Here is a 26313-nt window from a genome sequence, read left to right on the forward strand (position 1 = left end):
CAGAGTATGGAAAACATGGTGAGTGTTTATTATAGAATGACATCTCTTGAGGAGCGATGGGCATCTATTGAACAGAGAAACCAGACCTTCATGGAAGTCCTTTTGAGTAGGACTGCCAGTGCAGATACAGGTCCCCATGGCCCCCTGATGTGCAGCAAGGTGCTCTCAAGCCACATCCAAGCGCTGGCCCCTTCTGGCCTGTGCAGCTTCAGGTGAGTGAGCAGCAGCCTGGCGCTCCTGCTGCTGATGCTGCTGCTTCTGGTTCTGCTGTTGACGTCTCTGCTGCTGGAGATCCTCTAATGGCATGAAGGAAAGGGAAAAAAGGCCTCCCATACTTCTGGTAGATGCCTCCGTTGAGGAAGCGCTGAGTGAGGGTGCCGAGCGGTGCTTCACAGGAGCTCACACTGGAGAAGTGTGTGAGGCTCCAACCTTCCACAGCTGTGCCTAAGCCTTGAACAAGTTGCCCCAAGCCTGAAACAACAAGGTCCTGCAACCTACAAATGCTGTCTGATTAAATCTCTTCTTTCCTGATTGACCTGCAGCTGAAAGTAAGCGAGCCGATATTGTTCACGCCAGGTTTCATCAGCGGTGTTCCCACCAGGCGTGTTTAGCGTGGGAAAAGGCTGAAAATAGCAAGGGCCCCTTAAAATGGCATTATAGATGCCAATTATTGGTGATTAGGCTCCCGACGACCAGTCCTGCCTGCTGCGGGCAGGACTGATTTGGGTCGCTTTGAAATGCCGGGGCGAAAGTCGGACGGGGCGGGGAATCAGGCGGGGGGGGGGGTCGCGACCCCCTATTTTTGCAATTTCCCCCCCCCACACGCCTGAAACCCCACCTGACGGCTCCAGGAAAATCGAGGCCAAAGAGTCTGCAAAGGGATATAGGTAGACTGAGTGAGTGGGCAGTAAGGTGGCAGATGGAATATAATGTAAGGAAATGTGAGGTTATTCATTTTGGTAGGAAGAATAGAAAAACAGAATATTTTTTAAATGATGAGAAACTTTTAAATGTTGGTGTTCAGAGCGATTTGGGTGTCTTTGTGCAAGAAACACAGAGCTAGCATACAGGTACAGCAAGCAATAAGGAAGCCAAATGGCAGGTTGGCCTTTATTGCAAGGGGGTTGGAGTATAAGAGTAAGGAAGTCTTGCTACAATTGAACAGGGCCCTGGTGAGACCACACTTGGAGTACTGTCCACAGTTTTGGTCGCCTTATCTAAGGAAGGATATACTTGCCTTGGAGGCGATGCAACAAAGGTTCACTAGATTGATTCCTGGGATGAGAGGGCTGTCCTGTGATGAGAGATTATGTAGATTGGGCCTATACTCTCTGGAGTTTAGAAGAATGAGAGGTGATCTTACTGAAACATATAAGATTCTGAAGTGGATTGACAGGGTAGATGCTGAGAGGTTGTTCCCCTGGCTGGAGTATCTAGAACTAGGGGGCATAGTCTCAGGATAAGGGGTCGGCCATTTAAGACTGAGATGAGGAGGAATTTCTTTACTCAGAGGATTGTGAATCTTTGGAATTTTCTGCCACAGAGGACTGTGGATGCTGAGACTTTGAGTATATTCAAGGCTGAGATAGATTTTTGGAATCTAGGTGAATCAAGGGATATGGAGATCGAGCAGGAAAGTGGAGTTGAGGTGGATGATCAGCCATGATCTTATTGAATGGAGCAGGCTCGAGGGGCCGTATGGTCTACTGCTATTTCTTATATATTTATCTTTGCTCTCCACAATACTCCTGGAGTAGTGCGTGGTTTTGGCACATGAGAGTTAGGCCCGATAGTACTTGGTGTGGTCCAGCCAGATCTAGTGATGGATGGCTAAACCAGTTGTGTGTCAGATACACTCAAGTCTGTGCCCTTGGACTTGAGGGAGCGAAGATGGGGGCCATACCAGGGGGAACAATCAGGATGGGAGAGAGTAAAGGTTTTGCTGGGCCCAAAAGCATCAGAGGTGAAGGTGAGGGTGTGGTTGAGCAAATCAACAACTGCAGAAGTAGTGTGGTGAATGGAAGGCCAAAGGCTGGGTAGCTGGGAGTTTGAAAGTGCAGTTGTAAATGACTTGGGCGAGAGTTTGTACCAGTCATACATTCTGTACTTACTTTTAGATTTTCATTATAAATGTAGACATAGAAATTTATAATGGGGATATAAAAGTAAGTACAGAATGCATGACTTTAAAATGGGGGCTGAATTACATCTGCATGCACTGGCCCAATTATCACCATTTTTTAACATTGCTTCACCTGAAGATTTCACTTAATCTTGACTTCCTGTGTGCAATGTTATGGGAGGAACTTTTTTTTAGTAAAGTTAATAGGAGACCATTTAAACAGAAAGAAGCCACTATTTTTAATGGCATTTGGTGCTATTTTTGAGGTGCTCAGCATTTATATGAGGACTTTTCTATTTATCTTTCATTTATCTAGGGCCCTTATCAGGCTTATTTCACAATGGTTTTCTTTTATATTACATTTATTGTTTAAAAAAATGATCCTGGACCACCAGTCCCGTGTTGCCTCATCGCCACCCCGGACCCACTTACCTGAGAGCCGCTGTGACACTAGTAGCGGTGCGATTTTTCACTACTCTTTGACGGCAAGCTGTTGCGCCACACTGGTTCCATTATAATGAGGCCCGAAGCCCAATACCTGAGGAGCCTTAGACCTCAACATCCTGGTGCAGGGTATATATCCTGTGCACCCACCATACGCTCAGAAATGGGTGCTTCCGAATTTCTGGGCCATTCATTCTCCAAGACCGCCCAACAATTCACAGAGACACTCTAATTCCTCTAACCTCCTTCCCCCAATTCATAGAGACTCTCTCCCTCCTTGATGTTCTCTCTGCCAGTCCTGACTACAGCTCCTACCTGACTTCCCTGCTTTGTTCCAGGATCGGACTTTGTGGCTGCAGGCAGGAATTCCTGATTTATTGGCCTGTATTTTCCGATGCCTACGGGTGCATATGCGCTGTGTACACACCCTTAGGGACATCGGAAATGCCGGTTTCAGGTATGCGAAGCGCATGCGCTGAAAACTGGCATTTCCGATCTGTCAAGAATGCTCTTGACAGATCGGACGCCTGCCCTGGAGAAGGGCCTCTGCTGGTGGAGAGTTCCGCTTTCTGGAGAACTTCCGCCCGCTGAAAACACTTAAAAATCATACGCCTGGTAAAAGCATACCAGCATACGAGTTTAAAAAAGTAAAAAAAAAATTCTCTCATTTATAATTTAAAAATACTTTTAAAAAAGGTAAGTTTATTTTTAGCCCCATAGAAAACTTTAATTATTTTTTCAAAAAATTACATTTTTGTTTAAAATATTTAATTTAATGTAATTTTAACTCATTTTAAAAAGTGATGGTTTTGTAAAAATGTATTTAATGTTTTGATGTGTTTTTGGGGTGATCTCTATTCATACTTTTGACAGGTCTATCTGTCAAAAGTATGAACGGAGATTCCCTTCTCCCATTGGCTGGCCTGGCCCACGTGATCCGAGGGACGCTTGCGAACCGCCTGCGCCCCTGGGATACGTGAGCCCTGCGCATTGCGACTGTGGAGAGGCCCAGGAGCGGAAATGGCCGCACCTCGGGAGCCCTCAGGTAAGGGCGTAGATTTTTTCCCGATAGGAGGCATCCGCACACAGGAAGCCCCCGATCGGAAGTTACGGGCCATTGTAAGACCAGGAGTTTCACTTGCAGCACAGATTTCAGTCCCAGAATGAAACATAATATCAGGTAGGAACTGACAGGAAGAAGAACATCAGTGAATGGAATGGCAGCATCTCCCAATAAGGAACTTGGGCCAGCCAATCAGCTGCTGCTAAAGTTTTTATAATAACAAATAAGTTCAGAGGTTTGTTTGGAGTTTAGGTAAAACACAGTAAACAGGGAGTAGGTGAGTTGAGACAACACATCAATTCAGGATTGTTTCTTTGGAACAAATACTTGTATTTTTGCCAGTTTGGTTGTTTATTAATGGGGTGGGGAAAAGTTTCAACAAGTGCAGAGAAAATGGAAAGTAAAGAATATCTATCCTTTTTTAATATTTGGGATAAGATGAAAGTGTAACAGATGAAAAGTGCATTTACTTTGTAATGAAGCATTTGACAGTGAAAACATATAAACACGTGCATTAATCTGGAAGTACTTACAACTCATGGACTTACAGCTAATGATTCCTACTTGGTTGCAAATGCCATACAAACCAATAATTGTTTATATTTTAATCAGTCTCCAATGCATGTTGAATTTACAAGAAGTTTCTCCCTTTAAGGTCACTGTGCCCTTTCTGTGACATTTAAAATCTAGTTTATGTATTAAAAATTAGTCAGCCCAGACATACTTGTACACTTTACCTAGATATACATGGAAATCATCAAAAGCAGATCGATCCCTGCATGCATGCATTTTTTATGGATAAAATGATGCTGCAAGTATTAGCTTGGCTTTGTTGGTAGCACCCTTGCCTGAGTCTAAAGTTTGTGGATTCAAATCACATTACAGATTTGAACACATGGTAGGTGACAAATTCAACCCCCATAATCTAACCTAATATTTAATTGCTGTACTGAGGTGCCATATTTTGAGTGAGGCTTTAAATTCATCCCCCAAACATTACCACCATTTGCTGTTTGTAGGACCTCGTTATGCTAAACCTTTATAAATCACTGCTTCGGCCTCAACTAGAGTATTGTGTCCAATTCTGGGCACCACACTTTAGGAGAGATGTCAAGGAAATAGAGAAGGTGCAGAGGAGATTTACCAGAATGATTCCAGGGATGAGGGACTTCAGTTATGTGGAGAGATGAGATAAACTGGTATTGTTGTCTTTAGAGCGGAGCAGGGTAAGGGGAGATTTAATAGAGGTGTTCAAAATTTTGAGGGGTTTTGATAAAATAACTAAGTAGAATCTGCTTCCAATGGCAGGTGGGTCAATAAGCAGAGGACACAGATTTAATATAATTGGCAAAAGAACCAGAAGGGCGATGAGAATCTTTTTTACACAGTCTTTTTATCGTGTCCACAGACAGTCTATACATAGCCCAGCCAGAACTGTGTTGAATCCGTGATTCTTAAAGTATGATGTTTTTCCAATAACTAGACGGAGGCTGTAAATTAACAATCAACAGGTGTTTACTGGAGGAGGGTAGTCTAAAGACTAACAGTACAGAGGCATGCTCAAGGCTTATATACAGGTGTGGTCACTGCCGGTACTACAGTATACAGGAGCTGTAAAAGTAGTTCTCTCTTAAAGGTACATACACTACAATTCCTCCCCTTTTAGATTAACAGTACCCATAACATTCAAATAACAGTTAACACTTTAACATGCACAATAAACTGAAATAGTCCATTTATAGATTCAGTCTTTGGGGCGGCTTCCTGATCCTTTCTGGATGGCGCCTTTCCTGAGGTTCTTGTTCTTGGTGCGGAGGCGATTCTGGCCCCCTTTCGTCGGTTAGTTCATCAGTTTCCGCTGCTACTGTTTCTGAGGTAGATGCTACCGGTATGTCGGGTTCATCCCCAGGTATGCGAGACATGGGGTTGACTCGTTCCTGTGACGCTAGGATCTGGTCGACGTGGCGTCTCACAATGTTCTCCCCGACATCCACTGTGTACATTAATGGCCCCTGCCGTGTGCATATCGTTCCGGGTTGCCATTTCTCTATTCGGTAGTCGCAGGCCAAGACCGGTTGTCCTACATTGAAGCTCCTTGTCGGCTTCTCATTGATGTGCTGGAATTGCTTATCCTCAACATTTCTTCGCACATTTGGTCTGAGCAAATCCAGACGAGATCTCAACCTTCGGTTAAAGAACATCATGGCCGGGGTCTGGTTGGTAACTGCATGTGTTGCATTTCTGTAGGCTAACAGGAAATTGTCCACCTTATGCTGTAGTGGAATTTCATCATCGCACATGGCCCTTATCGCCTTTTTAAAGGTTTGTACGAACCTCTCAGCCAATCCATTTGTGGCTGGATGATACGGGGCGGATGTGTAATGCCTTACCCCATTCCTTCTCATAAATTTCCGAAACTCTTCGGACACAAACTGTGGTCCGTTATCAGAGCAAATCTGCTCTGGCAAGCCGTTCCTGGTAAATATGGTCCATAGGACTGCAATCGTTTTCTCTGTAGTGGTTGAGAACATTTTGATCACCTCAGGCCATTTCGAGTGTGCATCCACTGCTATTAAGAACATTGAGTCCATGAATGGACCAGCAAAATCAATATGCACCCGTTGCCATGGAGAGGAGGGCCACTCCCATGGGTGTAGAGGGGCATGTGCTGGTGCATTTTGGACCTTCTGGCATCCTGAGCAGCTCTTTGTTAGGTCCTCGATTTGTTGATCGATCCCCGGCCACCACACACAAGCCCTAGCAAGGCTTTTCATTTTCACCCCTCCCAGATGGCCTTCGTGAAGCTCATTGAGCACTCTCTCCCTTAACTTGGGTGGAATTACCACTCGGGATCCACACATCACTGTCCCCTGGCATACTGACAGCTGTTCTCTTCTGGATGAGAATGCTGGCAACAGTGAGTCGCCATGTGTTGGCCATCCCTTCACCGTCAAATCATATACCCGAGACAGTGTCGGAGCATTGCGGGTCTCCTTCTCTATATCCGCGTTAGTTACTGGCAATCGTTCAATTATCGACGAATAAAATATTTCGATAGGGTCCACTGCTGGTGCTTCCTCCGCAGCAGGCAGTGGCAGGCGTGATAGCCCATCAGCGTTTCCATGCTGTTTCGTGCCCTTATACTCTTTCATATTGGTTTGCCCCTAGAAAAAGGGACCATCTTTGTAGCCGTTGTGCAGTCATCACCGGAACGCCCTTCTTTGGATTAAAGATGGAGACAAGTGGTTGCTGGTCAGTCAGCAAGGTGAACCTCTGCCCATGCAGATAGTGGTTGAATTTTTTTACTTCCCATACTAGGCTGAGGGCCTCCCTGTCGATCTGGGCGTAGTTGCGCTCGGCTGAGGTTAGTGACCGAGACGCAAAGGCTACTGGCCTCTCCAATCCGTCTGGGAATTTGTGCGACAGCACTGCTCCAATACCATAGGGTGATGCATCACATGCCAACCGAATTGGTAGTGCTGGGTTGAAATGGGCCAACACCTCTTTTGATGTGATCAATTCTTTGCACTTCTGGAAAGCTCGTTTACATTCGTCATTCCACTTCCATGGTACCCCCGTTTGCAGTAGGGTGTTCAGTGGGTGTAATACTGTAGACAAATTTGGTAAGAACTTATGGTAGTAGTTCACCAGCCCGAGGAACGACCTCAGTTGTGACACATTTTCCGGTGCTGGAGCCTTGACTACTGCCTCAAACTTTTCAGGGGACTTATGTAACCCCTCTTCATCAATAACGTGGCAACAATATGAGATATGCTTCTGGAAAAACTCACACTTGTGGCGATTAGCTCGTAGCCCATATTCCTTTAATCTAGTGAGCACCTTTTCTCCAGGTTGGCGAGGTGATCACTGTCATTTTCGCCTGTGACCAGGATGTCGTCCAAATAACACTGGGTCCCTGGAATCCCTTGCAGGACTTGATCCATTGCCCTTTGCCAAATAGTCAGAGCTGATGCTACCCCGAACACCAGCCGGTTGTATTGGTAGAGACCTTTATGAGTGTTGATCGTGAGGTATTGTTTCGAGGCTTCTTCTACCTCCATTTGCAGGTACGCCTGGGCCAGATCAATTTTGGTGAAGCGTTTACCTCCAGATAGCGAGGCGAAAATATCCTCAATCCGTGGAAGTGGATATTGTACCGTGTGAAGGACTGGGTTCACTGTCACCTTAAAATCCCCACAGATGCGGACCTTCTTTGGTTCCCCAGGCGTATTACTCAACGACCTCTTCATTACAGGAACGATGGGTGTAGCCCACTCGCTCCAGTCTACTTTGGACAGTACTCCTGAACGTTCCAACCCTTCCAGCTCTGCTTCGACGGCTGGTCGGATCGCATAAGGCACCGGTCTGGCCTTAAAAAACTTTGGGCTTGCATTTTCCTCTATTTTAATCGTCGCTGTTATGCCTTTTAGTGTTCCGAGTCCCTCCTGGAACACTTCCTGTGCGTCAGTTAGCATTTTTGACAGTCGTCCAGGTGTGACGTCGTCATCCTTTTTGGCCTCAACCTTCAGTGCCTGTATGGAATGCCAATCTAATTGTATCTTCCGGATCCATTCACGTCCTAGTAGTGGTGGTCCTCCATCTGGCAATACATATAGGTCCATTTTGGGTATTTCCTGGCCTTTGTATATCACGTTCACCCTTATTTTTCCTTTGGGGTAGACTTTTTGCCCCATGTACGTCTTTAAGACAATCTCTGTAGCTTTCAAGGGTATATGTGAAAATAGCCGCTTGTAGTCCCTTTGGTTTATGACTGTTAGGGCTGATCCTGTGTCCAATTCCATTTTCACTTGGACTCCGTCTATCTTGAGCGTGACCCAGATAGTCTGGTGATCCTCCATTTTGATTACCTTATGTAGTTTCAGACAACCCAGCTCCTTGCTTCCGGAGTCTGTATCACTTTTCTGTTCGTCTGAACTACTGTCCATCACCTTATGTACCTTTTTGTACTTCTCCTGTGGAGATTTCTTGCTGCTGGTTTTCTTCCCTGACCTGCAGACTCTTGCTATGTGTCCTGCTTTTCCACACTGTCTGCACACTTGGTCCTTGAACCAACAATCCTTCTGGTCGTGTGTTGTTCTGCCGCAGCGATAACACTTCCCTGCTCCATATGACATTTCATTGGTGCCATATTCTTGCGGTCTCCGTTGTATCTCTGCAGCGCCCCGTGCAGCTGCTTCGTGTGATACTGCCATGCTGAAAGCCTTGTCCAGCGTAAAATCCTTTTCTGATAGAAGCCGTTTCTGGGTTCCTTCACTTTGAAGCCCACACACAAACTTGTCCCTTAACGTATGTGCTAGTCCCAATCCAAACTGGCAGTGTTTCGATAGCTTGCGCAGTTCCGTTAAGTACTCAGCATTACTTTCATCTTTATGCTGGTTCCTTTTGTTGAACTTAAATCTTTCTGCTATCAGCAGCGGTGTGGGGTTTAAGTGGTCCTGTAGGATTTCCACTATGCTTTCGAAATTCTTATCCACTGGCTTCTCTGGGGTTATTAGGTTTCGCAGTAAGCCATAAGTTTTTGCACCCATGGAATTCAACAAAACCAGTGCTTTCCTAGCATCTGGCACTTCATTCGCCTTGCAGTGCACCTCAATGCGTTCCACATATGTCGCCCAATCTTTGACTTCATTGTCGAACGCAGTGATACTGCCACTCTTCGGCATCCCTGGGTGTGATTAAACTGTCTAAAATGGCGTCTCCCGCGCTCTCCCTTCTTCTCCGCTGGCACAAAATGGCGTCTCCCGCGCTTTCCTTTCTTCCCGCGCTCGCCCTTCTTCTCCGCTGTGGCTTCTAAAATGGCGTCTCCCGCGCTCTCCCTTCTTCTCCGCGGCTCAATGGCGTCTCCCGCGCTTCCTTTCTTGCCCCCGCGGATGCTGTTCAGCCCTTGAGTCCTGGCTGTGCTCTGCGTGTTCTCCTGTGCGCCTCTCTCGTTGCCGCTGCTCGGTCCTGAACCCGGCTGCTGCTTTACCCTCTCTCTCTTTTTTTTGTTTTCCCTCGACGCCGCTCGGTTTTCAACCCCTGGCTGCGCCCTGTGTGCTTCACCCTCTCTCTTACCCCGTTGACGCTGCTTGGCCTTTTCTGTGCCATTGGTCGGCTCCAGCCGCCGCTGTCCGGGAAAGGTCTGCGCTGTACCTGTTGCCAGTCTGTTGCTGGATCGTCATGGCTGGAGAACCAAGCCCAGCTCTCAACAGCCTCCCCTGCGATGTTCACTCTCTGCCGGATGACTGGGCGGTTGCTCGTGGTCGACGCCCGTGCTTCTGGCCTCGACTTTCTTCCACCGTCCTCCCGGAGCGAACCCTTGAAAGGAAATGCAGAGTTGCAGGTAGATTCGAACCGACCTCGTCGCCACTGTTGAATCCGTGATTCTTAAAGTATGATGTTTTTCCAATAACTAGACGGAGGCTGTAACTTAACAATCAACAGGTGTTTACTGGAGGAGGGTAGTCTAAAGACTAACAGTACAGAGGCATGCTCAAGGCTTATATACAGGTGTGGTCACTGCCGGTACTACAGTGTACAGGAGCTGTAAAAGTAGTTATCTCTTAAAGGTACATACACTACAAACTGGACACATTTTTGCGCCTTGTTGTTGAATTCGGCAAGATCTGCAACAGTGCAGGGTTCCTCTAACGATGGGCATTGCAGGAGATGTTGCATAGTTTGTGCCTCAGTTCCACATTCACAAGTTGTCGGGCTGGTTGAATATCCCTATTTGCTTAGTGACACCTTTGAGCAACCTACACCGGTCCTAAGTCTGTTAAGGCACTTCCAGGTTGCCCAGTTGCAATTAGCTCCTGGGGGAAGGCTTTCATCAAGTCAAATTTCCATCGCTGGGGGTTGTTCAAGACTGGCGAGCCGATCTTTCCACAGGGCGATGTGGGCTTCAGATGAGGTTGATTGTAATGGAACAACACTGTTCATGAAGCTCTTTCTTGACTTTAGGCGGCTGGGTGTAGGTGTATGACAATGCAGAGGGTGTCTCTCATCTAATGTGTAAGAGTCATGAAAGTTTAAGAAAGTGTAAAGAAGAAAGAAAATACCTTAAAATATTGGTTAAATGTTATGGTACAGTATGTATGTACATTTGTTTATTATTGATGCATATTCTAGAATATAGTTAATTTACCTGACTGACTTATTGTATTGAGAAACCCCCTCTTTTCTTGTTCCAATAGTATAGTCTGAGAGACCCCCTTTATTCTTGCTCCAATGGTATAGTCCTTAAGCTTGTCACATGATATATCCAGCCATTTTTACAGTTCAAGCACCACGAGGCTAGGGAAGGTAGAGGCTTTGATGGCTGTGGAGCAAAACAGTTTTTGACTGTGTTTAAACATGTTTTACTTTGAAATCCTGTTTGAAATGTATTACAGTAAACAGTTAAAAGACAAAGTTACGTTTTGAAACGTTTTATTTCGACACGTGTCTACTCGCTGCTAAAAGCCTCAAAGCTAAATCTCAGTGCCTGCATATTGAAAACTACGGAGCGCCACTACATGATGTTTGATGGAGTCGCTCTTTCTTGCTGGCTACCGTTCTTCTTATATCAGGGGGAGCGATACCCGCCAGGATATATAGGTTGTTGGTGTTTGTTGGTTTTAAGCAACCTGTGATAAATCGGCAGCTTGCATTCAGAACGGCATCCATCTTCTTGGCATGAGTAGACCTTTCGCATGCAGGGCAGGCGTATTCGGCAGTGGGATAGCAAAGAGCAAGTGCATTGGTTCGCAATGTTTTCGGGCTTGTTCCCCATCTTGTGTTAGTGAGCTTATTCAGGATGTTGTTTCGTACGCTCACTTTTGCCTTTGTCTTCTCGATGTGGTTCTTGAAGGTGAGGCATCGGTCAAGGGTGACTCCTAAGTAGATAGGGTGCTCGCAATGCGTCAGTGTTGCTCCACACCAGGTTACTTTCAGCTGGCGTTTGGCTTCACGGTTTCTGAGGTGGAATGCACAAACTTGCGTCTTTGATGGGTTTGCGCGAAGATGGTTTCCTTCATAGTAGGATTTTAGTCCCTCCAAGGCCTCAGAAAGCGTTTTCTCCACGGTGTTAAAATCAGTGCTTTGGGCAGTGACACATAAGTCATCAGCATATATAAAACGGCATGTAACACCGTCTATAGGTTGGTCATTCGTGTAGATGTTGTACAGCAGCAGTGCAAGCACGCTTCCCTGAGGAAGACCATGATACACAGTGAGTTGCTATGATCTGGAACGCACTACCTGAAATGGTGGTGGAAGCAGATTCAATAGTAACTTTCAAAATGGAATTTGATATATACTTCAAAAGGAAAAATTTGCAGGTCTATGGGGAAAGAGCGAGCAGTGGAACTAATTGGATAGCTCCTTCAAAGAGGCGGCACAGGCACGATGAGCCAAATGGCCTCCTTCTGTGCTGTAAGATTCTAAGGGGGTGAAATTCGATAACGCAGAAAAATGGGCATGGGCAGCGCAATACATGATATGCCCACGCCTGTTGAAAGGACTTCAGGCAGCACATTGTTAAGTCTGTGTGTTATAGTGATAATTACTACACAGACTACAGGAGTAAATTGAACAGGTCTTTACTGGTTGGAGGTCAGGACTATACTGAATACAATATTACTACACAGTGCTTATATACCGGTGTGGTCACCACCGGTATTACGTATACAGCAGCCAGAGAAAGTAGTACATCTCTTAAGGTGGAACAGGCTTAAGTTCTCTTAAGGTGGAACAGGTTACATACACCACAATCCTCCCTTTTTAGCTTAACAGTCATATCCCCATTTAACATAACATAATAACATATATACATATATAACTTCAGGTATAACAGTTCAAAGGTTCAGTCTCTCAGGAGGCTTTCTGATGCGGCTTGGCTAACGCCTCTCAGTAGTCTCTGATTCTTGTTGTTGAGGTGCCTCCTCTATTTGGTTTGCAATGTATTGGGTGTCATCATCATCAAGTACATTCCCTGCCGAGGTAGATGCTTCAGGTTCATTAACGTCTTCCACAGTTGTCTCTGTCACAACCATGGGTTCGACCCTTGCTCTCGACTCTACCAGTTGATCCGCATGACGCCTTATCACATTATGACCAATATCTACTGTGTACATCAGAGGTCCTTGTCTGGCCCGAATTGTTCCGGACTGCCATTTTTCGTTTCCATAGCCCCTTGCCAACACTGGTTGTCCTACGTCGAAAGTTCGAGTGGTCTTGTTGTTAATATGCCGAAACTGTTTGTTTTCCACTTCCCTCCACACATTTGGTTTTAACAAGTCCAACTTGGACCGCAACCTCCTGTTATAAAACATCATGGCAGGACTTTGGTTAGTCACTGCATGATCGGCGTTTCGATATGACATCAGGAACTTGTCGACCTTGTGTTGCAGCGGAATCTGATCATCGTTCATGGCCTTAATTGCCTTTTTGAATGTCTGGACAAATCTTTCAGCCAACCCGTTTGTCGCCGGATGATATGGGGCAGAGGTATAATGTTTTACTCCATTCTTCTTTAAGAATTGTCGGAATTCTTCCGATACAAACTGTGGTCCGTTGTCCGAACAGATCTGTTCTGGCAATCCGTTCCTTGCGAATATTGTTCTTAACACCGCAATTGTCTTTTCTGAAGTAGTGGTATTCATCTTGATGACTTCTGGCCATTTGGAATGTGCGTCCACCGCAATTAGGAACATGGAGTCCATGAATGGACCAGCAAAGTCAATGTGTACGCGTTGCCATGGGGCTGAAGGCCATTCCCATGGGTGTAGCGGTGCTATCGGAGGTGCATTTTGCACTTTTTGGCACCCAGCGCAGCTTTTCGTTAACTCCTCAATCTGTTGGTCAATACCCGGCCACCATACATAAGCCCTAGCAAGACTTTTCATTTTAACTCCCCCCAGATGACCTTCATGCAGTTCGTTTAAAACTCTTTCCCTTAACTTGGGAGGAATAATCACTCTTGTCCCGTACATCAAGGTACCATGGCAGACGGACAGCTGGTCTTGCCTTGCCGAAAATGCCGGTAACAGAGGATCACCCCGTGTTGGCCATCCTTTCACTGTCACTTCGTAGACTCTGGACAGTGTCGGGTCGTTCCTGGTTTCTCTTTCAATACTTGCATTGGTGACTGGTAAACACTCGATGATGGTCGAATGAAATAACTCAACAGGGTCAACTTTCGTCGTGTCTTCTTCTTCAGGTAGTGGCAGGCGCGACAGCCCATCAGCATTGCCATGCTGTTTCGTACCTTTGAATTCTATTTGATATTGATATGCCCCTAGGAAAAGAGACCATCTCTGGAGACGCTGCGCTGTCATCACCGAAACACCCTTCTTAGGGTTAAAAACGGATACCAACGGTTGATGGTCTGTCAGAAGTGTGAATTTTTGGCCCTGCAGGTAATGATTAAACTTCTTCACTCCCCATACAAGGCTAAGAACCTCCCTATCGATCTGCGCATAGTTGCGCTCAGCGGAGGTCAATGATCTGGATGCAAACGCGACTGGCCTTTCCGTGCCATTTGGCAACTTGTGTGAGAGTACTGCCCCAATACCATATGGAGAAGCATCACAAGCCAACCGAATAGGCAGTGTCGGGTTGAAGTGAGCCAACACTTCCTCTGAGGTGATCAATTCTTTGCTTTTGCGAAATGCCTTCTTACAGTTTTCGCCCCATTCCCATGGTATCCCTTTCTGTAAAAGAGCGTTTAACGGGTGCAGTACCGTGGATAGATTTGGCAGAAATTTATGGTAATAGTAAATTAATCCTAGAAACGACCTCAACTGAGAGACATTCTCCGGAGCGGGAGCCTTTACAACTGCCTCAATCTTGTCAGGAGACTTATGAAGCCCCTCCCGGTCAATGACATGGCCACAGTACGAGATCCGCTTCTGGAAGAACTCACATTTCTGCCGATTTACTCTAAGTCCATACTCTTTCAGTCTGTTGAGCACCAGTTCCAAGTTTGCGAGATGTTGTTCATCACCATCACCTGTGATCAGAATATCGTCCAGGTAACATTGTGTGCCTGGAATTCCCTGTAATACCTGCTCCATGGCCCTCTGCCAAATTGCTGGAGCCGATGCCACTCCAAAAACCAGCCTATTGTACCGGTACAACCCTCGATGCGTGTTGATCGTGAGGTATTGGCGTGACTCTTCCTCAACCTCCATCTGCAAGTATGCCTGCGCCAGGTCTATCTTGGTGAAGTGTTTCCCGCCAGACAATGAAGCAAAAATATCCTCAATCCGTGGAAGCGGATACTGCACCGTGTGAAGCACCGGATTAACGGTGATTTTGAAATCTCCACAGATGCGAACCTTCCCTGGATCTCCTGGCTTGTTGCTCGCAGGACGTTTCATAACGGGAACAATGGGCGTAGCCCACTCACTCCAATCTACCTTAGACAGTACACCTGAACGTTCTAGTGCTTCCAGTTCCGCTTCAACAGTAGGTCGTATTGCATAGGGTACCGGTCTGGCTTTAAAAATTTTGGTTGTGCATGTTCATCAATCTTGATGTTTGCCGTAATTCCTCTCAGTGTTCCCAGTCCCTGCTGGAACACCTCTTTAGCATCATCCAATATTCTGGACAATCGTTTAGGTTTGACATCTGTTTCCCCGGAATCTACCGTTAGTGCCTTCAAGGAGTGCCAGTCCATATTCATTTTCCTAATCCACTCCCGTCCTAGTAGTGGTGGACCTCCTTCAGGTAGCACGTATAAGTCCATTACTTGGCTTTCTTCGCCCTTGTGGACCACTTCTACCTCTATTTTTCCGATGGGGTACACTCTTTGCCCCGTGTATGTTTTCAATATAATCTCCGTATCCTGTAGGGGAATATGTTGGAATAACCTTCTGTAATCTTTCTTATTCATGACCGTCAATGCCGATCCAGTGTCCAATTCCATTTTTACTTGGACTCCTGCTATCTGAAGAGTGACCCAAATTGTCTGGAGATCTGCATCCTTACCAACGTTGTGTACTCTTAAGCTATCCAGTTCATTACTGCTAGCGTCTGAATCTGACTTCTGTTCGGTCAAACTGTTCTTTGTCACCTTGTGTACCTTTGCGTATTTTCCTTGCGGTGACTTTTTGTTGCTGGTCTTCTTTCCTGACCGGCATACTTTAGCTATGTGGCCAAGCCTGCCACACGTTCTGCATTCTTGGTTTTTAAACCAACACTGGTTCTGATCGTGCGTTGTCTTTCCACAACGATAACATTTGACAGAACTCAAACCCAGTTTGTTTGTACCGAGTTCCGGTGACCGTAGCTGCATTACTGCCGTGCCTCTCGCTGCGGCTTCGTGTGCTGCTGCCATAGTGACCGCCTTCTCAAGCGTCAGCTCATTCTCCTCGAGCAGTCGCTTTTGTGTATCCTGTTTAAATAAACCACACACAAATTTATCTCGTAGTGCCTCTGTCAGTCCCGTTCCAAACTGACAATATTTTGCTAGCTTACGTAATTCCATCAAATATTCAGCATTGCTTTCATTCTGCAGCTGCCTTCTGTCATAAAATTTAAATCGTTCCGCTAGCATCAGCGGCGTGGGGTTTAGATGATTTTTCAGGACAGTAACAATCTCATCGAACGTCTTATCCGCCGGTTCATCTGGTGATAACAGGTGTTTCAATTGCCCGTATGTCTTCGCACCCATTAAATTGAATAATGTTAGTGCTTTATCTGCATCAGGAATTTTATTTGCCTTACAATAATTTTGTATGCGTCCTACATACATGGCCCAATCTTCGATGTCACTATCAAAGGTATTAATGTTCCCATGTTTAGGCATCGTTGCAATTTATTGTATTTTTATGTTATCCAAGATGGCGGCTTCCCGCTCTTGTCGTCGTCCTCCGCCCACAAAATGGCGGTTTTCCCGCGCTTGGCGGTCTTCAACCGTCCCCCGACGCTGTCTCCGCTTCACCGCGGCTCTCGCGCCTTCAGTTTCCCCAGACGCTGCGCCTTTTAGCCCGAATGCGGCCCTTATCTCCGGTCGCGATCGATGTCCCCGCACTGCGCCTCTCGCTCGAAAGCGGCCCGGCCCTTATCTCCGGTCGCGATCGATCTCACCGCCCTTATTCCTCCGTCTTCCCAGCCCCGTCTGTACAGCCAACGCGGTTGACTTTCTGTTGCGTCGCTGCCCGGCTTACCCACCACCGAGGTAGAAAGAAGAAAGCTGACAGTCGCTGATGGAGGCTTCGAGGTCAGGATGTCTTCTGCACTCCGGTTTCTCGATGCCTGCCGCTCGACGTGTCTTCCAGTAGGGTGATGAGGGTGGAAACCTCTCTTCGACATCCTGTCTGTGGACGAAGCCGCCGTGGAAATAACTGCCGCAGGGTAAGAATCGGACTCGTCGCCACTGTTAAGTCTGTGTGTTATAGTGATAATTACTACACAGACTACAAGAGTAAATTGAACAGGTCTTTACTGGTTGGAGGTCGGGACTATACTGAATACAATATTACTACACAGTGCTTATATACTGGTGTGGTCACCACCGGTATTACGTATACAGCAGCCAGAGAAAGTAGTACATCTCTTAAGGTGGAACAGGCTTATGTTCTCTTAAGGTGGAACAGGTTACATACACCACACACATCAATTTGTGCTGCCTGCTAATTATACTGATTGTAGCGCACAGCCCAGTGCTGAACGCGCTGCTGACAGGTTGTGCACTCAGCAGGGGGCCAAAGTTCTCAATGTTCGAGCGAGGCTAGCGTTACATAAAGCTAGCCTGCACCTCTTAAAGGCAGTTTGCACCTCTTAAAGGTGAGCTGCCTTCTGGTGCTGAAATTTTTTAAAAACTGCTTCAGCACTAACCCAAAGGGATCAAATGTTCAGGGAATGGGCATCCAGGGTCCCTGATGCAGCACACGAGGCCTTTGTGCAGGGGTGAACACTGGTAGAGAGGTCCTCTACCCACAGAGGGCCAGTAGGTCCTCTACCCACAGGGGGCCAGTAGGCCCTCCAGAAAGGAAGATGTGGGACCAGATCGCCGAGTCGATCACTGCCAGCTGTGTCGCCCCCACAACCTAGCTCCAGTGCCCAAAGAAATCTCATGATCTCAGATAAGTGGTCAAGGTCAGTGAATGCATCTTCAAAAGCCATCTCCTACCAACTGCACCTGTAGCCTCACACACTGCTCAAAGCACAACCCCCCCACCTACCAACAATCTGTACCAAACATGAGGCACACCTCACATTCCTAGCTTCACCTCACCCCCTTGGAGGAGATGGTGCTGGCCATTCATAGCAGGGCCATGACTGAGCCCTTGGCCAGCAGCAGGGCTGAAAGAATACATGATGCCCGTGTCCTCATACGTTATGCTCCTTCTCACATCTCACTTCACCCTCATCCCACAATATCTTCTGATTTACAAGCTGCACATGGTGTAAGCATGCATGTCTTGCTTTCCTGCCCTCTCCTCACCACAACCCTACTGTTGTGCCTTCCTCATTTCAGACATGCAAGAAATTCAGCTTGCCTAGCCAGTGGTTGGCCAAGAAGAGGGAGAGGAGAGTGAAGAAGAAGAAGAAACACCATCACTTGATTTGACACTCCCAGCCACCAGCTGCTCAAGGTCATCCTGCAAGTCCATCTGCAGCCTCTCTCACTGAAAGTCAGCAGCCATGCTGCAGCCACTGGGGTAGCACTATGCAATAGGACTAGGATAGGCAAAGGCACACACAAGACACTCACTAAGGGAATGCGCAAGGGTGATTAGTTGATTTTTTGATGTAATATTGGATAAATATATGGATAAAGTTGGATTGGAAAGTTTGCTTTGTGGTAGCTTTTATTTCAGCATCGTGGCCAAGAGAATGCTGCGATGGTCAGTAACAGAGGGATGATAAGATGTGGGTCAAATGTTGAAAGGAGAATTGAGGTTGTGTTCCCTGGTACTGCAGGTGGATGATTCAATCCACGATATCCCAGCCAGAAAGGGGCTGTCTGGGTTGCCTCCTCCCCTCCACTTCCTCCTCTTCTGCTTCTTCCTCTTCTGCTTCCTTCTCCTCTGCTCCTTCCTCTTCTGCTTCTTTCTCTTCTCCTTTTTCTTCTTCTTCTTCTTCCTCCTCCTCCCTCTGCGAGTTGCTTGTCCCCTTTGCCGCCTCCAGTCCAGATCCAAGGTTGTCCCACCCTTTGTCGTCGAATTACAGTATGCAGACGACGCTTGCGTCTGTGCTCACTTGGAGGTCGAACTCCAAACCATCGTCAACCCCTTCACTGAAGCGTACGAGAGCATGGGCCTTACACTAAACATCCGTAAGACAAAGGTCCTCTACCACCCTGCCTCCGCCACACAGTACTGCCCCCCGATTATCAAAATCCACGACAAGGCCTTGGACAACATGGACCACTTTCCATTCCTCAGGAGCCTACTGGCAACAAGGGCAGAGGTCGATGACGAAGTCCAACACTGCCTTCAGTGTGCCAGTGCAGCCTTTGGTCGCCTGAGGAAGAGAGTGTTTGAAGACCAGGACCTCAAACCCAGCACTAAGCTCATGGTCTACAGAGCAGCAGTGATACCCGCCCTGCTGTATGCCTCAGAGACATGGACCATATACAGCAGGCAGCTCAAAGCACTGGAGAGGTACCACCAAAGCTACCTCCGCAAGACCCTGCAAATCCATTGGCAGGATAGGCGCACCAACGTCAGTGTTCTCGCTCAGGCCAACATCCCCAGCATCGAAGCTTTGACCACGCTCGATCAGCTCCGATGGACAGGTCACATTGTCCGTATGCCCGATACGAGACTCCCAAAACAAGCGCTCTACTCGGAGCACCGACATGGCAAGAGAGTCCCAGGTGGGCAGAGGAAACACTTCAAGGACACCCTCAAAGCCTCCTTGAAAAAGTGTAACATCCCCACCGACACCTGGGAATCCCTGGCCCAAGACCGCACAAAGTGAAGGAGAAGCACCCGGGAATGCGCCGAACACCTCGAGTCTCTTCGCCGGGAGCAAGCGGAAGCCAAGCACAGGCAGCGCAAGGAGCGCACGTTAACCCAAGCACCCCACCCACCCGCCCCTTCAACCACCATCTGCCCCACCTGTGACAGAGACTGTAGGTCCCGCATTGGACTCATCAGTCACCTGAGAACTCATTTTTAATGTGGAAGCAAGTCATCCTCGGTTCCGAGGGATTGCCTAAGAAGAAGAAGAAGAGGTGGATGGTTCAATCCACGATATCCCAGCCAGAAAGGGGCTGTCTGGGTTGCCTCCTCCCCTCCACTTCCTCTTCTTCTGCTCCTTCCTCTTCTGCTTCGTTCTCTTCTCCTTCTTCTTCCTCCTCCTCCTCCTCCTCCTCCTCCTCCTCCTCCTCCTCCTCCTCTTCCTCCTCCTCCTCCCTCTGTGAGTTGCTTGTCCCCTTTGCTGCCTCTGCTCCATCTCCATGTCATGCTGCAGCCCAAGGGGGACTGCAACTAGAGCCCCCAGGACTGGGAGCAAGTGGTCTTCTCAGAAGCCTTCTTTTCAGAGCCAAAGCCTTGCAAATGTCCAGCAGCACTCATTGTACTCCCTGCACACTTTAACAACTTTTTAAATGTCTTACACCATGCCACTATTCAAATAAAATATAAAGAAAGCAGTACAAAAGCTAAAGTCTAAACTTACCTCAAAGGTGTGTGTGTGCCTTTAAGAAGCACTGGTGGGGAGTCTGTCATATAGCTGAACGCTCGTTCAGCTGTGCGTGCTTTGGAGAGGGTGTTAAAAGGAGCGGCAACATCCAAAATACCAGGTTGTGTGTCAATTCAGCGTTGCACACTGATTGACTTCATGATCTGACTAATTATATATTTGCAGTGAGCACAGGCAACGGCAGCGCTGCTGACATGCCCAAAATGGTGGCCATCGCATTCCGTGCCAGAAGAGGGCGGAAGCGAGGCGGCTGCCATTTTTTCACTGAAACCGGCCCAAGGGGCCGATTCTGTCTTTACCAAGGAAGAAAATGCTGCCAAAGACATAGTGAAAGAGGAGGTAGTTGAGATACTGGATGGAATAAAAATTGATAAAGAGGAGGTACTAGAAAGGCTGGCTGTTCTTCAAGTAGATAAGTCACCAGGACCGGATGGGATGCATCCTAGGATGCTGAAGGAAGTAAAGGTGGAAATTGCGGAGGTACTGGCCATAATCTTCCAATCCTCCTTAGATACGGGAGGGGTGGTGCCAGAGGACTGGAGAATTACAAATATTACACCCTTGTTCGAAAAAGGGTGTAACAATAAATCCAGCAACTGCAGGCCAGTCAGTTTAACCTCAGTAGTGGGGAAGCTTTTAGAAATGATAATCCAGGACAGAATTAACAGTCACCTGGACAAGTGTGGATTAATTAAGGAAAGCCAGCAAGGATTTGTTAAAGGCAAATCGTATTTAACTAACCTGATTGAGTTTTTTGATGAGGTAACAGAGCGAGTTGATGAGGGTAATGCGGTTGATGAGGTGTACATGGATTTCCAAAAGGCATTTGATAAAGTGCCACATAATAGGCTTGCCAACAAAGTTGAAGCCCATGGATTAAAAGGGACAGCAGCAGCATAGATACGAAATTGGATAAGTGACAGGAAACTGAGAGTAGTGGTGAATGGTTGTTTTTCAGACTGGAGGAAGGTACACAGTGGTGTTCCCCAGGGGTCGGTACTAGATCCACTGCTTTTCTTGATATATATTAATGACTTGAGCTTGGGTGTACAAGGCACAATTTCAAAATTTGCAGATGACATAAAACTTGGAAGTATAGTGAACAGTGAGGAGGATAGTGATAAACCTCAAGAGGACAGACAGGCTAGTGGAATGGGCGGACACGTGGCAGATGAAATTCAACACAGAAGTGATACATTTTGTGAGGAAGAACGAGGAGAGGCAATATAAACTAAAGGGTACAATTCTAAAGGGGGTGCATGAACAGAGAGACCTGGGGATATATGTGCACAAATCATTGAAGGTGGCAGGGCAGGTTGAGAAAGCGGTTAAAGAAGCATACGGGATCCTAGGCTTAATAAGTAGAGGGCATTGAGTACAAAAGCAAGGAAGTTATGATGAACCTTTATAAACATTGGTCCGACCGCAACTGGAGTATTGTGTCCAATTCTGGGCACCGCACCTTAGGAAGGATGTGAAGGCCTTAGAGAGGGTGCAGAAAAGATTAACAAGAATGGTTCCAGGGATGAGGGACTTCAGTTATGTGGATAGACTGGAGAAGCTGGGGTTGTTCTCCTTAGAGCAGAGAAGGTTGAGAGGAGATTTGACAGAGGTGTTCAAAATCTTAAGGGGTCTAGACAGAGTAGATAAGAGAGAAACTGTTTCCATTAGCGGAAGGGTTGAAAACCAGAGGACACAGATTTAAGAGGAACCAAAGACAACATGAGGAAAAACTTTTTTATGCAGTGAGCGGTTAGGATCTGGAATGCACTACCTGAGAGGGTGGTGGAGATTCAATCATGGCCTTCAAAAGGGAATTGGATAAGTACCTAAAGGTGGGACTAGCTGAAGTGGTCTTGCAGAGAGCTGGCATGGGCTTGATGGGCCAAATGGCGGCCTCCTGTGCTGTAACCATTCTATGATTCTATGCTAGCAGTGAATTCAAAAGTAGTCCATTGGCTGTAAAGTGCTTTGGGAAATCCTGAGGGCATGATAAGGAGCTATATAAATGCAAGTTTTCTTTTTACAATTTTACAAATGTGGAACAGGATAAAATACAGGAATTATTGAAATTCAGCCTGAAGTCAAAGTGCTGTTTCTTTTAGCACGGTACATAACACCCACAAATTCTGTAAACTATACACTTGTGTATAAAGAAATGACTCAGTAAAGGTCACTTATGAGGAAGCCACTCATAAACATGCTGGGGATAACCAGAGTGACATCACAGAGATAGCCTAGTTACAGGGGGTTATGATGTTATCCTCAATATTCAAGTGATATAACACTTACAGACTACTTCAATATCTCAACCAGAACTGAAATGTTGGGGTGACTTCCAAGTCCGAGTGATCTTAGACTTTTCAAATGTTATTTTCCTCATTAATATTTGCTAAATAACACGCCATACATGCCTACATCTATATAATAATCAATAATGCTATTCTTAAGCCTGCCAACAAAATTTACTCAAAAATGATTTTGGCTTTCTGATAAGTTTTCAAAAAAGGCTGATTCCACAATCCAGCGTTCCCAGCAGGAAGCAGTGAATCGCGGAATCACTTTGATTATGTTATATGCTGTATCAATTATTGCATATTTTAATATTTCGCAGTCTGTTATCAGTCTAAAAGTTAAAAAAAATAAAGTGACCGTAAAACATAATAAAGCTATCTGTCATTTGTTAAATATATTGGATGAAATATATGGAGTTAGCTCTCCTGGCGCTGAGCTTTGCATGAGGAGAATGAACACTACGGATTTGATGTGCCCAATTCACAATTTTCACAATGTTCAGGTTACTAATTATGCGGGCCTTATATCAGGTGTGCTGACTTAGGCTGCGCCTGAAGTCCCAACAAGAACCCCTATTGTGCAAAGCTCTGTGTGCTAAATCATAAAATTTTACTCTTTGTACCTAATTATCGAATAGGGAATTTAATTTGTGGAGATTTAGAAAAATGCACAGACTGGGAATCTGAAATGCAAACAGATAATGATGGAAATACACTGCAGGCCTATCCGAACCTGATGGAGTACAATGCCTTTACGATGAAGTTAGTGCATTCTTCACTGCATTAGGTTCTTCGGTTCTGATAAGAGGTTTACACCCAAAATATTAACGTTTCTTTTCTCTTTTCACATGCTGATGTTATGTATTCCCAGCAATTTCTGTTTTTATTTTCTTTTCTTCTTCTTAGGCAGTCCCTCGGAACCGAGGATGACTTGCTTCCACATTAAAAATGAGTTCTCAGGTGACTGATGAGTCCAATGCGGGACCTACAGTCTCTGTCACAGGTGGGGCAGACGGTGGTTGAAGGGGCGGATGGGTGGGGTGCTTGGGTTGACGTGCGCTCCTTGCGCTGCTTGCGCTTGCTCCCAGCGAAGGGACTCGAGGTGTTCGGTGCCTTCCTGGACGCTTCTCCTCCACTCTGTGCGGTCTTGGGCCAGGGATTCTCAGGTGTCGGTGGGGATGTTGCACTTTTTCAAGGAGGCTTTGAGGGTGTCCTTGAAGCGTTTCCTCTGCTCACCTGGGGCTCTCTTGCCGTGTCGGTTTTTATTTTAGCCAATTATTTTTGCACTAAAATGTATCAGACATCAGCGCAAGGTTTCCATTACCATTACATGTCATACTGCTGTTTAAAGAGTCCTGGCCACTTCTCAGGGAGTAAACATTCGTGCCCTGTCAGTTAAATTAGAGTTTGGTTTCAATTGTGTTTCTGAAAGCGCGTGTACGCTCCCACTGGGTTGGGCTTGTTATTTAACTTCAGTGTTTATCTTGGATGTTGAGACAGTCGCAATCTTTTAATTATGTTAAACCTTTTGTTCCTCTGCTACAATGTTTTCACCTGTTGTGAAGTGGTATAGTCCTCACCACTTCTCCACCCACTTTTAGTACAGGTTTCAATCTTGCTGCGCTGTTCTGGGCAGGATGTTGGTTAATAAGTCGCTTCTGACGTGTGCTCCGATTGTACCAATTACTACGGTGCTAGCGCTTCTGCTGAGCAGGTTCGAGAAACCGCAAGAAACACATTTTGCTTAACAATCAATTTAACCCATCTCTGCCACTTTTTCAGTAAAGGTTGTGTTTATGTTTTGACTACGTCCTGCCTTACAAACTCTATGAACAGAAAAAAAATCAATGCTTTTAAATGTTTCTCCTGTATTTTTTGTCAAATTTTTATTTCCCCCTCTGATTTCTTTTCCTTGATCCCTTTTTCCTTAGAGGTGGGACTCATGTTGGGATAGTTCCATGGGCGCTGGTAGCCTCCCCATACCTGCCTTAATGGCCTTTCTCCATCTATTTGGCCAGTGGACATCAGCTGGCTATTCAACCCAGAAAGAGGGTGACCAAGGGAGCTGAGCTCACTTCACTTGACACTTCCATCAGGATTAAAAACAGAAAATGCTGGAAATACTCAGCAGGTCAGCCAGCATCTGTGCAGAGAGCCACCGACTGGAAACGTTAACTCTGTTTCTCTCTCCATCATGTATGTTTCTTAATCATTAAGCATATGCATCTATCCACTATGTTTGTAGGTGTGCATCTATGTGTGTCACATGTGTTGAAAGATGCATTGGGTACTTGTCCTCTTTAGATCTCCCAGCAGAGAGCATATTGGAAATTCAGATGTGATTTTCTTTCCATCATAGGCAAAAAATGTGGGGGGGGCACATACCCAAATTCCCAACATGCACTCCCAGCGTGTGAAGCTGTGCACTAGGAGCGCTAAAGTTCAAAATGTACCCCTATATTTGTCTAATTATTCATTGTACTTTGTATATAACTTACTGTATATATTTTAACTGCAACTGTTGATATTGTTCCAAATGTTCAATTAATGTTAATAATAAGCACGTAATAAGAACATTCTAAAATTATGAATGTAATTTCCATTTATAAAAATTAAACATTTAATCATGTAATTACATCACAGACTCACTGTTGCTATGTCGATAGTTAAATTTATTTCACTGCGCGGAATATGGAAATAGCTGTGAAAGCCAGAACAGATCTCTCTTCACCACTGTCCCAGTCATGTTCAGCTTGTAGACTCTACACACACATCTTTTCCTTTCTCGCCTGACTTGTACACCTGCATCATGAACAGTAAAGATACTATCAATATCCTCTTGTTCAGAGGTAACCACACAGATTGAGTAAGTATTCAAGTGGCTTATCAACGGTCATACATTGTTATACCGTTTGCACAGATACACTGACTTCCACTATTTTCAGAGCATCTGCTATTTTCTGCAACTGCTTAATGAATGTGCTGTTCTTCGAGGATCCTTTAAGTCAACTCACTTTGTGCACCATGTATGTTGGACTGTCTATAATGATAAAAGTAATCGAGGTCAACAGCTTTCAAATAAGAAAGTTAGAAATTACATTGCAGTGTAGTATAAACATTAAGGAGAGTGAGGCCTAGAGTGAGAGTGAGTGAGTAAGAGTGAGGCCTAGAAAATGCTGTCTGCAAGACTTTGCCGAGCCCCCTCTGAAAGTAGACCACACAATTCATACTGGCATATAAGGATTCATCTCCTGACCCTGCAATTCTGGCAGGGAGCTTCGCCCATCAGAAGCATGATTGCGTACTGGGATTTCCAATACGCTTTGCTGATGGGCGAGGCTCCCTGCTGGGAGTGCAAAATCATAAAATTACATCTATAAAGCTCGAGTAGAAAGTGTGCAATTATGCATGCAAACTGCACGTAAAAGAGTACATTGACATTGAGCTCTGCATCTTCCAAAATTTGAGCAAAAGTCCTACTCAGTGTTAATTCCACTTATTCAAAGTAGATATTGGGAGCAGTTTAGAGTTCAGCAAAAAAGGACCAAGAGATTGATTAAGAAGGGAAAAATAGAGTATGAGAGTAAACTTGCAAGGAACATAAAAGCGGACTGTAAAAGCTTCTACCAGTATGTAAAAAGAAAAAGATTAGTGAAGACAAATGTAAGTCCCTTAAAGTCAGAAACGGGAGAATTTATAATGGTGAACAAGGAAATGGCTGAGCAATTAAACAAATACTTTGGTTCTGG

The 26313-nt window shown here is 45.9% G+C and overlaps 1 long non-coding RNA gene across 2 annotated transcripts; it reads left to right on the forward strand.

Moving 5' to 3' along the window:
* The first annotated feature begins 3533 nt into the window (after positions 1–3533).
* LOC147123215 (uncharacterized) lies at positions 3534–25201 on the forward strand. 2 transcript variants are annotated; one of them, XR_015080448.1, is made up of 2 exons: positions 3534–3611; positions 24496–25201. It is a non-coding gene; the product is annotated as an uncharacterized LOC147123215 (long non-coding RNA). The 2 variants fall into 2 exon arrangements; XR_015080449.1 differs by lacking the exon at positions 3534–3611 and adding an exon at positions 3623–3746.
* The last annotated feature ends 1112 nt before the right edge of the window (positions 25202–26313 follow it).

This window comes from Somniosus microcephalus, chromosome 2 (assembly GCF_052327205.1).
Source record: "Somniosus microcephalus isolate GS21.2 chromosome 2, FLI_Smic_1.0, whole genome shotgun sequence".
Taxonomy (NCBI): Eukaryota; Metazoa; Chordata; class Chondrichthyes; order Squaliformes; family Somniosidae; genus Somniosus; species Somniosus microcephalus.